At 45.0% G+C, this 17,125-nt stretch overlaps 1 long non-coding RNA gene across 1 annotated transcript in view; it reads left to right on the top strand.

Moving 5' to 3' along the window:
* The first annotated feature begins 919 nt into the window (after positions 1 to 919).
* The window catches only part of LOC146357648 (uncharacterized), a 30,747-nt gene continuing 14,541 nt past the window's right edge, over positions 920 to 17,125 (top strand). The window contains exons 1-2 of the long non-coding RNA XR_014790591.1: positions 920 to 1,093; positions 1,378 to 1,604. This is a non-coding gene — a long non-coding RNA (uncharacterized LOC146357648). The remainder of the gene's footprint in view (positions 1,094 to 1,377; positions 1,605 to 17,125) is intronic.

The raw sequence follows: 17,125 nt of genomic DNA, 5'->3' as shown, positions 1-17,125 counted from the left end.
TTCTGGGTTGCAGTCAGAACCAGCCAGAGCTCTAACGGAACTATCCAAGGTCCTGAGCCCATTTTGGGGACAGTGTCCAGCACTTTGGACAGCCCCCTTAAGAGTTCTGGCTGGTTCTGACTGAAGCCCAGAATGGATGCACAGCCCCACCGAAATGGGAGCTACCAGCCCCCACTGGAAAGGACGTAGCAGGAATGAATGTGAACACTCCGATAAAGCAGACGAAGCTAAATGGACCCTTCCGTGCTTTCTACCCTGGGGTCAAATATTTTCTTGGCGGACCAGCTCTCCTGCGCCTTTCAAGGCTGTGTGACAGGCAGAAGTTCAACCGAAACGAACACCATCTTATCTGTCGTGAAGATACACCGACGGGGGAAGGCTGCACCTTTCTGCCCGCCATGCGGTCTCCTAGGGCGCAATCCTATGCATGTTTAGGCAGAAAAAGGTCCTACAACTCCCAGCATGCCCCAGCCAGCTGGGCATGCTGGGAGGTGTAGGACCTTTTTCTGTCTAAACGTGCATAGGATTGCGCCCTTCATGGCCCAGGAGGTTTGTCCCGTAGAACGCAGCAGATGAGGCTGGCGGCTCCGATGTCAGCTGTAAATCCTCTCTGGGTTTCGATCAGGAACAGTCAGAACTCTAAAGGAGCTATCCAAGGCACTGAACCTAAATTGGCGGGCTGGGTTCAGCGCCTTGGATAGCCGCCTTAGAGTTCTGACTGGTTCTGACTGAAACCCAGAGCGCACTCATCGCCCCGCTGACATCGGAGCCGCCAGCCTCTACGGGAACTTAGGGCCCAATGCAACGCATGTTTAGGCAAAAAAAAAAAGTCCCACGTGCATGGCTGACTGGGGGAAGCTGGGAGGGGCTTTTTCCTGTCCAAACATGCGTCGGCTGGCGCCCTTAGATGGCTCAAAAAGGGGAATCGGCAAATTCACGGAGAATAAGGCTACTGGAGGCAGCGTACCAGTTGCTGGGGACACCCGAGCGGAAGGGTGCTATTGCACTCACGTCCTCCTTGTGGATGAGGCTGTCGATGGACCGATAGTCAGGACTGCAAAGGGGGCACCGAAGGGCTCGCTCCACTTAGTCAGTAAGCAAAGCAAACGGAACTTTGTACATCCAATACCAGCCTTTTAACTTGATTGCTCCCTTCTTCCTTCCCACACTCAATTCCTGTTTTCTTTGTATAAACCCAAGAGTCCCGTTAACAACGGGCGACGAGCGAGCAAAAGAACTCGGACCCTGCCTGTTATTATTACATTTATTGCATTTATGCACTTCGACCGGCCTTGCTCCGCATGGGGAGGACGCTGCTTGGAACAGGAAGTGATGGCTGCGAAAGACTGTTGACTGTTTATATCTCTTTGCTCCCAGGGCGAGGAAAGAATAGGAAGGGAGCCCAACAACCCGTTAACGCCTACTCTTACCAGGGCGCATGCGTAGCAACGGCCTCCCAGTCTTCCCAGAATTAGGGTCGCAGTAAGAGTTTAGCAGCTTCTCCTCCTCCTGGGTCTTGACCCCCCCGCATCAAAAGTCTGAGCGAAGTGAATAGAGAAGAGAAAGTTGGCACGACACTGATTTTTGGTGGGATGGTACTTCTGGTAAGCAACAGTAATGAAAAATGCAAAAGTAATCAAAGCAGTAGACCTATGAGATTGCAGTGTAATGCCCACTTATCAGGGAGGAAGGCCCATAGACCCCAGCAAGATTCATTTCTGAGTAAATATGCATGTGATTGCACAGTTAGTAAGCAAAAAGAATTTTTTGTTCAGTTTTCGTTTGCGCGTTGGGAGTTGATTTGCTTCATTTTTAAAAGATCCGTATGTGACCTTTAAAAGGGGATGGTGTCAAAGCCGGAATGGAGCAGAGCAGGTTGGAACGGCCCTTTGAATTCAGAAAACCGTTCCAAAAATAGTGGCATGTGTTAGAGACACTGGAGAACAGTATTTTAGGACTAAAACCATTGCAATATTATATTATTAACCCCATAATGCTCATAATGGAAGGGCCAGAACGGCCACTTCTGAATGAGCTAAATCAGCCAAATTCACCAGTCACACATAACTACAAAGGGCTGATGCAATAAGCCACAAAACGTCCACAGGCTCCACGTTCCAATACCCATTCCGGGCAACAGTCTGTATTCAAGAAAAATGGCCTGGAACAGCAACTTCCAAATGAGCCAAATCAACAAAATTCACCAGTCACAGATGGGATCGATAAGATAAGCCACCATGATCCCATGCCCCCTCCCCTCCCCTCCCCTCCCCTCTCCTGATCATTGGTTCCTGTAACATGATTGATGGCCCCACCCCATTCCCCCACTCCTCCACAGCAGTAGGGAAGTCGGAAGCACTTTTAGTGGCCTGGATAGGGGGCTATGGGAGCTTGTCTCCTCTTTCTTCCAAGGGAGAGAGATCAGTGACTTACCACGAGGTTGCTGGCACTGCTAGTCCTTCTCTGCTAAATATGTCAGCGTGTGATGGAATTAAATGCAGTACATTGCTTGTACTACTGAGTTTGAAGGGTACACTGATTTCCAGGTTCCCAACTACAGAAGTAAGAAATCCACAAATGGACTTGCATACAGCCAATGCACCAAGCCATCCCTAGCCACCCCCCCTCCTGGTGACCACTTCACGGGGGACACCTTCTTCATTAGACCTGGCTTTCTTCCCCCCTCTCCTTGCACTGTTGTTGCTCTTCCCCCTTATTCTGGCTTCCCAATGACCCTGCAAGGTGGGCTAGGAGAAGAGATAGTGGCTGGCTAGGTGGGAGGGAGTACTGTGGAAAACCACCTCAGCATTACTGCCTTATCTAAAACAACTCCACACCCAAAAAGGAAACTATTAAAACTGACCATTCCAAGCTCTGCATGATGAATTTATTCAGGGGAGGAGAAAAGGTACTTTCAATACCCATTGAATTCCTAACTGTCAAGCCTTTCTCCTGTGTGGCTGAGAAGGGAGACTCCCCCCATCCACCCTCGGAGGAAAAAAGCCAATCAGTCTGGTGAGCAAAAGGGAGAAGAAGCAGTCAGTGAAGTCAATGAGAGGGGGAGGTTCAAAGTAAATGCATTGAAGGGGATGGGAGACCTTAAGACTGCTACTCTAAGTAGACATACAGTGCATTCCTATGCATGCCTACTCAGAAGCGAGCCACACAGATTTCAATGGCACTTACTCCCAGGGAAGGAAAGCCTTACAGCCTGTGAGTTTTCTAAGAAGTAAGCATTGCTGTGTTCAGGGGGATCTCGGAGCCCGTAGTGGAATGGGAGAGAGGCAGAAATGGTCACTGGAAGCACGGTCGGTAACCTGCCCCCCTCCCACCAATTTGTTGTTATGACAATGTTATTCATCACCGCCTAGCAGCACCACCTAGCACACACCTACACAAAGCAGGGATGGCTATTGCGGAATGGCTATTGAAATGTGGTTTCTTTTGAAGTTTTGTAGCTTATTATATTATATATGTATATTATATTAATGTGTGACTGATGAGTTAGTTTGATTTGGCTCACCTGGAAGTTGTATTTTGGGCCATTTTGCAGAAAATTGACTATTGCCCAGAATGGCTACTGAAATGTGATTTCTGTGGACATTTTGTGGGTCATTCCAGGCCTCCCATGTAGTTATGTGCGACTGGTGAATTTGGTTGAGTTGGCGCACTTGGAAGTTGCCTGTTCAGGCCATTTTTGGAGACTGTCAACTATTGGCCAGAACCGGTATCTGAATGTGGTATCTGTGGAAATTTTGTGGCTTATTACATCCCTCCCATACAGTTACGTGTGACTGCTGAATTCGACTGATGTGGCTTGCTTGGAAGTGGCCGTTCTGAGCCATGTTTCAAGAATACAGACTGTTACCTGGAACAGGTACTTGAACATGGTTTCTGGGGAGGTTTTGTAGCTTATTGCATCAGTCCCATGTAGTTACGTGTGTCTGGTGAATTTGATTCATTTGGCTCATTTGGAAGCGGCTGTCTTGGGCCATTCCATTCTGTTTTGGATATATTCTGGGCATTAAGTGGTTAATAATAATATAATTTGGCAAGGGTTTCTGTCCTAAAATATTGTTCTCAGGTGTCTCTAACACATGCCGTAGTGTTTGGCATTTTTTTCAGTGAGATTAGGTATGTCTACTCTGAACAGAATCTGGATGCGTTGCTGAGATCCTATGTAGCTACCTGGGAATAAGTCCCATTAAGCTCAGTGGGAGTGTCTTCGTGTAGGCATGTGTAGGATTGGGCTGCAAGAGTTCAGTTCAGCTCTAAGCATGTTTACTCAGAAGTGAGTTTCACCAAGCTTGCTGTGGCTTACTCCCACAGAGCTGTGTACAGGCCCATAGATTCTGAAACAGTTTCATTTAGCAGTGATTCAGGGATGGTTCACGTGCATGTTTCCTTGATGGCTGTAGTGTCAAATGATGCCTTGCATGTGTGAATAAGCCACCTCAGTTCGAACACCACAGAGCCAAATTTCATCGCAGCTTCCACTACCTTGACACACAATTACTTCAAGCCCATGGAACATCACACATTCAGGTGTGTGTTGTCAAAGGTTGCATAATCATAGACTAATTTGTTTCTTTGATTTAAGGAATGTATAACCCACTTTTCCCTTCCCCAAAAAGGGTGAAAGGAGTTGCTAAAAATGGCTATACAAAATATAAAAAGCATAAAAATGGTAACCAGTCACTAAAAGGCAGTTATGACAAGCTAAAGGCAGCAGCAGAGACAAAAACACTAAGATCCAAAAGTAACACTCAAATAAAATTAAGCAACAACAGAGTCAAATACTAGTTTAAAGAGAAATGTCTTCTTGTAGGCCCCTTCCAACCCTACTATTCTATGATTCTATGAATTGCCTGCTGAACACAGTTCAATAGGAAGATGACCTACTCTAAATTATATAGATATTTATGTGAACTGGCTCTTAAAAGCTGATTCAACCATTCAGGTTTGTTTATGGTATATTACTCTATCCTACTGTATGATAATACATTTGCCCCCAAATGACCCATATGCACATTGATTTAATTGCCACTTCTGCTTCCTGGGTCTCATTTCGGTTTCCCCCTGCATTTCTTTGGAATGCTACAGAAACATGCAAAAATAGTGTGATTAGAGACCATGGAGAGATGGCAGGGTGGTGGTGGGGTTGGTGGGTGGGGAGAAGGGAATGAATGTTTACTGTGGGCAATGTTAGCTGTACAAAAGGGTCTGTGGTCTGTATACAGCCTCTGGGCTGAACTACCTGTGACATGAGATCTGTGATGATTGGTGCTCAAATTATGGGAGAAAATATAGGGGATCCTTAATGAAATCTACAAGCTCCGCTCCTGATTCCTAATCTTAGCCAAATCATGGCCTCGGTAGCCTTCTAAAAACAGTTGTGAGGGGGGCTGACACAGAAGGTAAGGTGGCTGTGAGGCCTTTCTGATTCCCCCGCTCCTGTAATTTGAACACTGGCAGGGCCAGCCCAATACATTTTGCTGCCTGATGCTTCCCCCCTCCCCCGCCAAACACAGTCCATAATACCAAAAGCCAGTCAAGTTATTTTGGTACTTGTGGCCAGCTGACAAAAGCGTATTATGCTATAATACATTTGTGAGTCTTCAAGGTGCCACAAGACACTTTGTGGCTCTTGAACTCCAAAGAAGAAGACCTCCCTATGTTTCTTCACATCTGTTCACCTTTCTCTAGCAAGTGCAAACAGCTGCTGTCAAGGAGGCCTATGCACCCACCAGAGCCTGGCTGCCTCATGGATCATGCAACCAACAGGTGTACTCCAGAAAGATGCCTTGAGAGCCAAGGAGATCCAAACACACTTAAGCAAGTCAAGCCAGGCCACACTACACACTCATGTATTACCTTGCCCCTAGACCAAACATTGCTGCTCACATCTCTTTTTGCTGAAATACTACTTTGGTCCCCCTGTCCCAGATGAGGAGCCTGGGCCAGCTTGAAAGAAGCAACGGGTAAAGAAGGCCTCTGACACTCCATTGAACATGTCGGCAGCCAGTGCACCTGCCCTCCCTCACTGCCTACAGGGGCAAAGTGTAGTAACTGGCTGAGCCAATTGGCTGTCTCAGCATAATCAGGCACCAGCTTACCATGGTGTTGTTAAGCAATTTTAGATCCTGGATGTAATAGTTTTATAGCCACCTTTATATCTTCAAATACATCACTTCACTTCAAATGGCAGGTATACCTTCCACACTCTACAGCTGCTACATTCCTGATGCTAGAGCTATAATAATGTATATTTTAAAGATTCCACACATGTGCAGAGTTTCACATTTTAAACTCACTTAAGGTGATCCTATGCGTGTTTAGAAAGAAAAGGTTCCTACAACTCTCAGCATGTCCCAGCCAGCCATGCTGGCTAGGGGATTCTAGGAGTTGTAGGACTTTTTTCTGTCTAAACGTGGATAGGACTAAATGTGCCTTTAACTCATCATGTCACACTAGCGTGACTACAGGAATAAAATAGGATTTCCTTCTGCTGCCTTGATGCTGAACACACTTACTTAGGAGTAAGCACCATTTTGTTATAGGAAAGGATAATATATATTTTAATTAAAATGTGTTACCTATCTGTCAACATGTATAGAGTTTTCCCATGGAAAATGTGGCTGGTTTGGTGTTATGATTATTTGACTGGGGCTGAAATGTAGTTATCCATGACTGAAGAAAGGGCACGCTATATATGTTCAGGGGCACTAAACATATCTGTACTTCTTATAGTCTTTAAATATGGTTAAACGTCCCACAGTGTCTTGCTATTCTGTTTCTGCAATGCCTTCTTTTGTATCCCCTTCTCCTGCCTTTCCTCCAGTCTGCCTTCTTTTTCAGGCTGCAGTCCTATGCACATTTACCTCAGAGTAAGTCTTATTGATCTTCATGGGATTAACTTCTGAGTAGACACACTTGGGATTGTGCTGCAACTCTTATTTTTAAGGTAACACAAGACACCCACCCACTACGTTTATCAAAAGAACCGCTTGCTGATTACTGCATTGTATTTGTTTGAAAAAAGGGGGGGTGGGACACCCTAAAATTAGCAGGGGCAGACAGGAGTTGTTGTAGCACTCCTGGGCTGTGGCAGACCTGAACCTGGATGCAGAAAGGCTTGGCAGGATCCTCTTTACCCAGGCAGGGCCTCAGAGCATTGCAGCTGTTGGTTTGTTTTTTTCTTCCCCTTTCAGATTCCAGAAGCTGCTCTCTCTCAATCTCTCACTCACTGTAGCAGTAGGGGGCACAGGGCTGGTTGGGACTGGAGGGCAAAAGCTCAACAGGGGAGAAGGCCCCAATCTGCCACTCCCTCCACCCCTCCAAATAGAGGCTTCACTCTAGTATTTATTTATTTATTTCATTTCATTTCTATACCTCCCAATAGCCGAAGCTCTCTGGGCGGTTCACAAAATACATCAAAACATCAAAGTACATCAAAGGACCGGCAAAACAGCATTCGGGAGAGGAGGGAGGCACCAGGGGCAGTCCCAATCTGCTGCTCCTTGCAGGGCCTGCCGCCCGATGCAGAAGTCTCAGTCTGCATAATGGATGGGCCAGCCTTAAGCACTGGTGATCATCCTCCAGGCATTTCATTTCATTTATTTATTTTTATTATTTATATTCCAACTTTCAGGGTACAAACCCTTCCAACTAACATCAACAGTAACAACCAGCGATATATATTTTAAAAAATAACAAGTGTGATAAGGATCTTCTTCCCCACAGGGCAGTTGGTGATAAATGACCCTGTGGAGTAGGGTGGGGTGGGGGCTCAGTCCAGCTAGAGGTAGTATTCACCTGCCTGCCTGCCTCACTCTTCTGGGATCCTTTCCACAGGGCAGATGGTGGGAGATGGTTCTCTGCAGGAGGAGGATAGCACAGCTCCAAGGTGGTATTCACTTGCCTGCCTCTTTCTTCTAGGATCCTAAACACTGAGCATTTAGTCGTAATGGTTCTGTGGGAGGCTCCGAGGGGGTATTTATCCCTCTGTCTTCTAGTAAACTTTTCCTTTCCACTTCAAAGCAGCCAGGAGAGAAACTGGATTAGAGCAGTTGTGTGTGTATGTGTGTGAATCCTTTCTCCCCTTGCCGTTTCCCTGACCTATCCACGCGAGCTACAATATTAACCCCGCTGTGGAAAAAAATAAAATACAGATGCCTGTATTTTTTCCCCCACTTTGGAGCTACTAGCAGCTTTGGGCGCAAGCCATTTAGATTAGGGGAGTGGGTTCATCCCCTTTCCCCAATTTAAAGCTTCCCCCACCCCCGGTGCTATAAAGTAAGAATGAAAGCAGTGAGAGAACCAATCACATTTCTCCCATTAGGGATGTCAGAGAAATCCACAACGGAACCACATGAGTTCAGATTTTCATGACTCCGACCTGCGGATTCTGTAGTGGACTGGCTTTCCCCATCAGGAGGATCTGTGGACTTCCAGACCGGATTTCTCACTTTCCCAAATCTTGCACAAATTTTGTCTTAGAAAAATATGAAAAAACCCAGCCAGAAACGCGCATTCCCCCGATAGGTGAAAGTGTGAAAATGCACATTTTGGGGGAATGTGCACATTTTTGCACATGCAAATTTGTGCATTTGTGCAAATTCCGAAACAAAAAAAAATCTGATTTTGTCAATGAGCAGATAGTGAAACAAAAGGTGCCTGACAATCCGTGAAACACAGACTTGAATGGATTTTACACAATCCCTACGTATGATGTGTGGTTTGTCCGTCAGACGCACTGAAAACTGGACTGGTTTTGATTCTTGTTTAAAAGGACAACTGATACTGAAAAAGTCATATAATGTGCACAGGTTCGCCAGTGTAGGGCCCCTACATGCAGTGCACCTATGCCATGAAGGTAATGTGAGTAGTTCACATTAAAAAGCCAAAATTTGCTTTGCATTTTCATCCATCGGTTCTAGTCCTGCCCTCTGGGGTAACAGAAAACAATTCTGCTTCATCTTCTTGAAGCCCTTCACATAGTTGAAGATCGCTATCTTGCCTCCCCTTAATGGCCCCTTCTCCAGGCTAAACATACCCAGCTCGTTCTTACAGCACTTGGCTTCCAGACCCCATACCATCAATCCTCCTCCTGTGGACATGCTCCGGTTTGTCAATATCCTTTCTAAAATATGGTACCCAGAACTAGATATAATACTCCAGGTACAGCCTGACCAGTGCAGAATAGAGTGGAACTATTCTTGTGATTTGAACACTAATGCAGCCTAAGACTCCATTCACTTTTTTTTAGCAGCCACATCACACTGTTGGCTCATGTTCAGCTTGTGATCCACTGAGATCCTTTTCACATGCGCTGCTTGCCAAGCTAGGTCTTCCCTATGTACCCTTGTGTGCCACTGATTTTTAAATTTCTTTTTGTCCCAAAATGCGGGACTTTACATTCATCTCTGTTGAATTTAATCCAGTTGGTTTCTGCCCAGTGTTCCAGCGTGTCCAGATACTTTGAATCTTGATTCTTTCTTTCCCGGTGTTAGCTGTTACTCCCAGGTTCGTGTCATCTGCAGTTCTGGTAAGTCCTGTACAGTTATGAAGTTACAGATGCAATATCACACCTGTGCAGTGGAAAGATGCTCATATTGCTGTACAGTGTAACCGTCATTATGTATGTAACATAAATAGTTTGCACTGGCATCCATGTATTTTTCAGAGCTGGGCAGCTCTGCACACAACCATTATTTTTCTTTGACTTTTTCTGAGCACAGTCTGTAGTAAATATCTTTCTAGCAGCCCGGTGTAGTACTGTTACAGAGCCAGCAGAGGGCAGGCCAACTCTAATTTTGGAATGTATAAGGTTCTGGATACATTCTTTATATATATATATATATATATATATATATACACACACACACACACACACGGTCTGAATTTGCAGTTGTAAAAGAGATGGTGAAGTCGAAGATTTTTCTTGAGAACAATTTTTACTCCAAAACTGCCACTATGTCACATAGTGAAAGGGGAGAAAAGAACATACAAAGAAGAAATAAATAGTTTATAAATACTAACAACCCCTTCATGGATCACAGCCTTGTTGTGGCGAAGGGGCTTGCGTAACTCAGTGAAGCCATAAGCTATGCCGTGCAGGGCCACCCAAGACGGACAGGTCATGGCGGAGAGTTCTGACAAAATGTGGTCCACTGGAGAAGGAAATGGCAACCCACTCCAGTATTCTTGCCAAGAAAACCCCATGGAACGTATCACAAGGCTAAAAGAGATGACGCCGGAAGATGACGCCCTCAGGTTGGAAGGTATCCAATATACTACTGGGGAAGAGCAGAGGGTATTTCCAAGTAGCACCAGAAAGAGTGAAGCAGCTGGGCCAAAGCCGAAAGGACACTCAGCTGTGGATGTGTCTGGTGGTGAAAAGAACGTCTGATGCTGTAAAGAACAATATTGTTTAGGAACCTGGAATGTCAGATCACTGAATCAAGGCAAGCTGGAGGTGGTCAAACATGAGATGGCAAGATTGAACATCGACATCTTGGGAATCAGCGAACTAAAATGGACAAACATGGGCGAATTTAATTCAGGTGACCATTATATCTACTACTGTGGGCAAGAATCCCTTAGAAGAAATGGAGTAGCACTCATAGTCAACAAAAGGGTGGGAAAAGCAGTACTGGGGTACAATCTCAAAATGAATGATCTCAGTACGAATCCAAGGCAAACCATTCAACATCACAGTAATTCAAGTCTATGCCCCAGCCACTGAGGCCGAAGAAGCTGAGGTTGATCGGTTCTATGAAGACCTACAACACCTTCTAGACCTAACACCAAAAAAAGATGTCCTCTTCATCATAGGGGATTGGAATGCTAAAGTAGGAAGTCAAGAAATCACCAGGATAACAGGCAAGCATGGCCTTGGTGTACAAAATGAAGCAGGACAAAGGCTAATCGGGTTTTGCCAAGAGAACACGCTGATCATAGCAAACACTCTTTTCCAACAGCACAAGAGGCGACTCTACACATGGACATCACCAGATGGTCAATATCGAAATCAGATTGATTATGTCCTTTGCAGCCAAAGATGGAGAAGCTCCATACAGTCAGTAAAAACAAGACCTGGAGCTGACTGTGGGCTCCCCATGAGCTTCTTATTGCAAAATTTCGGCTTAAATTGAAGAACGTCGGGAAAACCACTCAACCATTCAGGTATGACCTAAATCATATCCCTTATGAATATACAGTGGAGGTGAGGAATAGATTTCAGGGATTAGACCTGATAGACAGAGTGCCTGAGGAACTATGGACGGAGGTCCGTAACATTGTTCAGGAGGCAGCAACTCCATCCATCCCCAAGAAAAAGAAATGCAAGAAAGCAAAGTGGCTGCCTGATGAGGCTTTACAAGTAGCTGAGGAAAGAAGCGAAAAGCAAGGGACAAAGGGGAAGATATATCCAACTGAATGCAAAGTTCCAGAGACTAGCAAGGAGAGACAAGAAGGCCTTCTTAAATGAACAATGCAAAGAAATCGAGGAAGACAATAGAATGGGAAAGACTAGAGATCTTTTCAAGAAAATCAGAGATCTCAAGGGAACGTTTTGTGCAAAGATGGGCATGATAAAGGACAAAGAAGGCAGGGACCTAACAGAAGCAGATGAGATTAAGAAGAGGTGGAAAGAATACACAGAAGAACTATACAGGAAAGATCTGAATGCCCCTGATAGCCATGATAGTGCGGTCATTGAACTTGAGCCGGACATCCTAGAGAGTGAAGTCAAGTGGGCCTTAGGAAGCATGACTAACAACAAAGCTAGCGGAGATGACAGTCTTCCAGCTGAGCTATTTAAAATCCTAAAAGATGATGCTGTTAAAGTGCTGCACTCAATATGCCAACAAATCTGGAACACTCAACAGTGGCCAGAAGACTGGAAAAGGTCAGTTTACATTCCAATTCCAAAGAAGGGCAACGCCAAAGAGTGTTCAAACTACCGCACAATTGCGCTCATTTCACATGCCAGCAAGGTGATGCTCAAAATCCTACAAGCTAGGCTTCAGCAGTATGTGAACCGAGAACTACCGGAAGTACAAGCGGGGTTTCGAAGAGGCAGAGGAACTACAGATCAAATCGCCAACATTCGCTGGATGATGGAGAAAGCAAGAGAATTCCAGAAAAACGTCTATTTCTACTTCATTGACTATGCTAAAGCCTTTGATTGTGTGGATCACAACAAACTGTGGCAAATTCTGAAAGAGTTGGGAGTACCAGACCACCTTACCTGTCTCCTGAGAAACCTGTATGAGGGTCAAGAAGCAACAGTAAGAACCAGACATGGAACAACCAATTGGTTCAAAATTGGGAAAGGAGTACGACAAGGCTGTGTATTGTTGCCCTGCTTATTTAATTTATATGCAGAGTGCTTCATGAGAAATGCCGGGTTGGATGAATCACAGGTCACAATTAAGATTGACGGGAGAATTATCAACAACCTCAGATATGCAGACGATACCACCCTAATGGCAGAAAGTGAAGAGGATCTAAAGAGCCTCTTGTTGAGGGCGAAAATAGAGAGTGCAAAAGCTGGTTTGAAACTCAACATTAAAAAAACGAAGATCATGGCATCTGGCCCTATCACTTCCTGGCATATAGAAGGGGAAGAAATGGAAGCAGTGACAGATTTACTTTCTTGGGCTCCAAGATTATCGCAGATGGTGACTGTAGCCATGAAATTAAAAGACGCTTGCTCCTTGGGAGGAAAGCTATGGCACACCTAGACAGCATAGTAAGAAGCAGAGACATCACCTTGCCGACAAAGGTTCGTATAATCAAAGCTATGTTTTTCCCAGTAGTAACGTATGGCTGTGAGAGCTGGACTATAAGGAAGGCTGAGCGCCGAAGAATTGATGCTTTCGAACTGTGATGCTGGAGAAGACTCTTAGGAGTCCCCTGGACTGCAAGGAGGTCAAATCAGTCCATCCTAAAGGAAATCAACCCTGAGTGCTCATTGGAAGGACAGATACTGAAGCTGAAGCTCAAATATTTTGGCCACCTAAATGCGAAGAGAAAACTCTCTGGAAAAGACCCTGATGCTGGGAAAGACTGAAGGCAAAAGGAGAAGGGCACGGCTGAGGATGAGATGGCTAGCATCACCGATGCAATGAATATGAACTTGAGCACACTCCTGGAGAGAGCGAAGGACAGGAAAGCCTGGCGTGCTATGGTCCATGGGGTCATGAAGAGTCGGACATGACTTAACGACTGAACAACAACAACAAAATAGTAACAATCCTTTGTTGTTATTGTTTAAAAAAAATCCATAAAAGTAGCCATTTTAGTTTTTTTTGCAGTATCTGGATTTATAAATAATACTATGTATAACAGAGTCATTACATGTTTCCTTGCCAAAGAGCCAGTGAGCAAGCAGATGAAGGCAGCTGCTTTTTCTCCTTCTCACCACTTCCGTCATCCACTTGCTCCTTCCGGGCCAGAGGGAGAGGGCAGGTGAGCAAATAGGTGGGAGTTGTGAGGTCCAGGGTATTCTTGATGGTGTGGCCCTGGCTGGTGCATGAGCCTCAGCAGGCCCTGCATAGGGTGGCCATGAGTTCTGCTTCACACAGGACAGTTCTCTATTTGAAGGGCTGCCCCAGGGCCATCCTATATTTGAATGCATCCTTTATATGAAGAGGCTCTGCAGTCCAAGTGCGCTTTAAAAATAAAAACCATAAGAAGACAGAGGTGGGGCCTTGAAGGTGCCATTAGCTCCTGGAGAGCAGACTGAGCAATCACATGCAGATCACCTAGTCACAGTCTTCCCCACTATGGGAAGCTATATTATATCGCTATTTAAATTATAGTAACAATTTCTAATTTTGCATATGCACATATACATCAGCATACGCAAATTTTATGTAGATCGGTGTCCTCTTTGTTTCTCTTTTTAGGTGTTGCATTTCCTCTTGTGGGGGGGGGGGAATGTGTCACCCTAGTTCCGCCACTTGTTGAAATGTTATTTCACCCACAACACTTAACCACCAAGACACTCAGCAGTGCCAGCTATAACAGTCTCCTGGGCATCCATTGCTTATTCATGCTTAGATTGTAATGGTTTGCAGGCATGGCTGCTGCATTTGTACAGAGCACCTATGGCCATATGTGTGAGCACTGAGCAATGTTGCTTGGATAATATGAGCTCCAATGCTTTAACTGCTATTTTGTTCAAACACAGATGAATAGTTTTCGGTCTGTGACATTCATCTGCAGTCACAAGAAATGCATTTTCTGTATTGTGCCTGTATGTGGTGCTCAACTCTTTTATATAATGTGCTTGTTTGTTTTCCCTTTGGATTCATTCCAGATAATACTGCTAAATGCTTCATCCTAGCTATAGTATCAAATTAGTTGCAAATAAAATATTAAAAGGTCAGTTGCTTATGAGACTGAGGAAACAACACGGTCAGTTCCACACTGTTTAGTTAACTGTTAGTTGCTTAGTTTTAACTGTTTAATCGTGCATTCATCAGGCGCTAAGATGATGATGATAATGATGGTTACTATTATTTAAGATGAAACTTGGTTGCAAGAAATCCAGCAAGCCACAGTTCGAATCTGAGAAATCGTTTTAATGAGACAAACAACCTAACATTACTAACAGGCTAGTGGGTAATAGCAGGCCTGTTGCCACTCGTGCAACAGAGTTGATGTGGAACGTGACAGCAGATGACACCACATTCTCATGCCATTGCTTTCAGAAGCAGTCATGGGATGAGGGTCAGTAAAGACTCAAGTGGAAGAGGCTGTGATGGAAACCCACCCTGACTTTTAGAATTAAAATTGCTGACATCCTAAGGGAGTTCCACTGAGAGACATGGGGCTTTCTAAAAGAACATAGATTTTAAAACCAAGATATACACCATCCTCAAACTAAGACGAGGAGTGTTCAGATTTGAATAATGTTCCTGAGCTTTTCAGGATACATCCGGTAAGAGCAAATGTAGGTAGAGCATCAGTCCAGCAAACATCACAGAAACAAAAGAAGCTGCCTTAAAGCAAGTCAGAACATTGCCCTTCCTAGCTCAGTATTGCCTAGACTGACTGGCAGCAGCTCTCCTGGGTTTCAGACAGGAGACTGTCAGTGTAGGCTGGTGGTGCTGATGTCAGTGAGGCAGTGAATCCGCTCCAGCTTTTAGTCCGACCTAGTCAGAACTAGCTCCTTTATTCTGACTGGTTCGGACTGAAACTCAGAGTGGATTCACTACCCCATTGACATTGAAGCCACCAGCCTCCACTGGAGCCTTTCAGAAACACTAATGACTCCAGGGGTTCAACCTGTAGCCACTACATGCTAAGTATGTGTTTTATCACTGAGTAATGGTGTGACATTCCTGCTCCAGGGTTATTCCTTTTCCAGCTTTGACCCGTGGAAACTAGAAAACCCCTCAGGATGTCGGCCTCCAGTTTGGTCAGTTATCCTCAGTTACACACAACGCTTCAGCCTTTTTACTCTGAGGCAAGGAGACACTCAGTATGATTAATTGGTTTCTTCCACCCCTCACAGGAGAACTAACAAGGAGAGAGACTTTTCTATTCGGTAGCGTTAATAAAACAAACCAGCATGTGGAATTTTGTATTTATAATAAAACAAATACAATTTATTAAACACAAAGTTATACATGCTATTCTTAATAAATCTATAGTTGGTTCTAACCTGCCTACCTACTCTACCCCTTTAAAACCCTATTCCCCAAACCCCACTCCCTAGGTGTATACTCCTTCAATCCCTAATCCCTATCTGACCATTTAACTGGCAGTTCTCCTATCTTTAAGCCTCAGAAAACTCTCACAAGCCCCTCCCACCTTTCACTCACCCTCTAACGTTCTGTTAACCCTGACTTACCTTGATCACATTTTACAAATCCCAACACGTGCATTTATATTAACAAGCATTTCTTACTGGCGGCCACTCCAGAATAGATAAACATGGATTTATTTTTTTAAAGAGTTCAAAATAACTGCTGTGGTTGCTTCTGAGTCCAACAGCTAGTGGGTTTTCTTTTGTTTTGTCTGCCACTGGCTAAGAAGAAGGTTTGTATTCTGAAACTGGTCTGTTCTTTCCCATGCACAAAATTAGGACCAGTGTGGTGCTGGGGCAGACTAGGACAGGACCAGGGAGATCCAAGTTCAAATTCCCACTGAGCCATGAAGGTGAATTGGGTCAGTCACTACCTCTCAGGGCAGGTCCAATGGGGTGCTCACGCCCCCGCTGATTCCTTTATGCACCCCTGATTCCCTTCCGTAAGCGGTGGGTCCTGCCTGTTCTGTTGCACAAGCAGGAACCACCACTTGCGCAAGGGAGATTAGCACTTCCTAGGGGAAGCCTCGAAATGATCGGAAATGCTTGTTTCTGGAAGGAGGCAGGTTGGTAAGAGGAGCTCCCTTATGCCAGTTCTGCCAACCTGCCCCCTTCCAGAAATGAGTGTTTCTGCTCATTTCGGGTTGCCCTGGAAGTACGAAGCTGTTGCTCAAGCGGTGGGGGCCTCTTGCCGAGTGCAATTGGCAGGGCCTAAGAAAATCAGTGGGGGCGCAAGTACCCTATTGGATTCTGCCCTCAGTCAGCCTTCCCCAACCTGGTGCCCTCCAGATGTGTTGGACTGCAGCATGTCCAGCAGGGAGTTGCAGTCCAGCACAACTGGAGCACATCGGACTGAGGAAGCCCGGCTGTGTCTAATCTACCCCACTAATGACAATAAAAATAGGGGGTGGGGACAGTGTATGCTGTCTTGATCTCCTTGGAAGAAAGTTGGTTTATTAATAATCACAACTCAGCTTTTAAATTATTTTTTAAAATTAAAATATATGTGACTGTTGAAATTGGCAGTGGATTTAAATATGGATCTGATTCAGGTATCTTTAAAAAGTTTCGCTAGAGAGTCATTGGGGGAGTTAGATGGATATCAGAAATTATTAAATGTTTATAAAGGTGAGCATGAATAGTGTTTTACCTGCAGGAGCAATTCAGGCAGGGCTGGCTAGGAAGCACCACGGAGCTGTCAATGTGCTACTCGCTGGATTCAGGAAATCTTGTTTGCCTTGTTTTCATCAAACTATTAATGGAAAGCCATTCTAAAGTCAATTTATAATACTTCCATCATAC

Source organism: Heloderma suspectum, chromosome 1 (genome assembly GCF_057233095.1).
Source record: "Heloderma suspectum isolate Gila_16-S chromosome 1, 16-S_ref, whole genome shotgun sequence".
In the NCBI taxonomy this organism is placed as follows: Eukaryota; Metazoa; Chordata; class Lepidosauria; order Squamata; family Helodermatidae; genus Heloderma; species Heloderma suspectum.
This window is presented reverse-complemented; position numbering and strand designations above follow the sequence as displayed.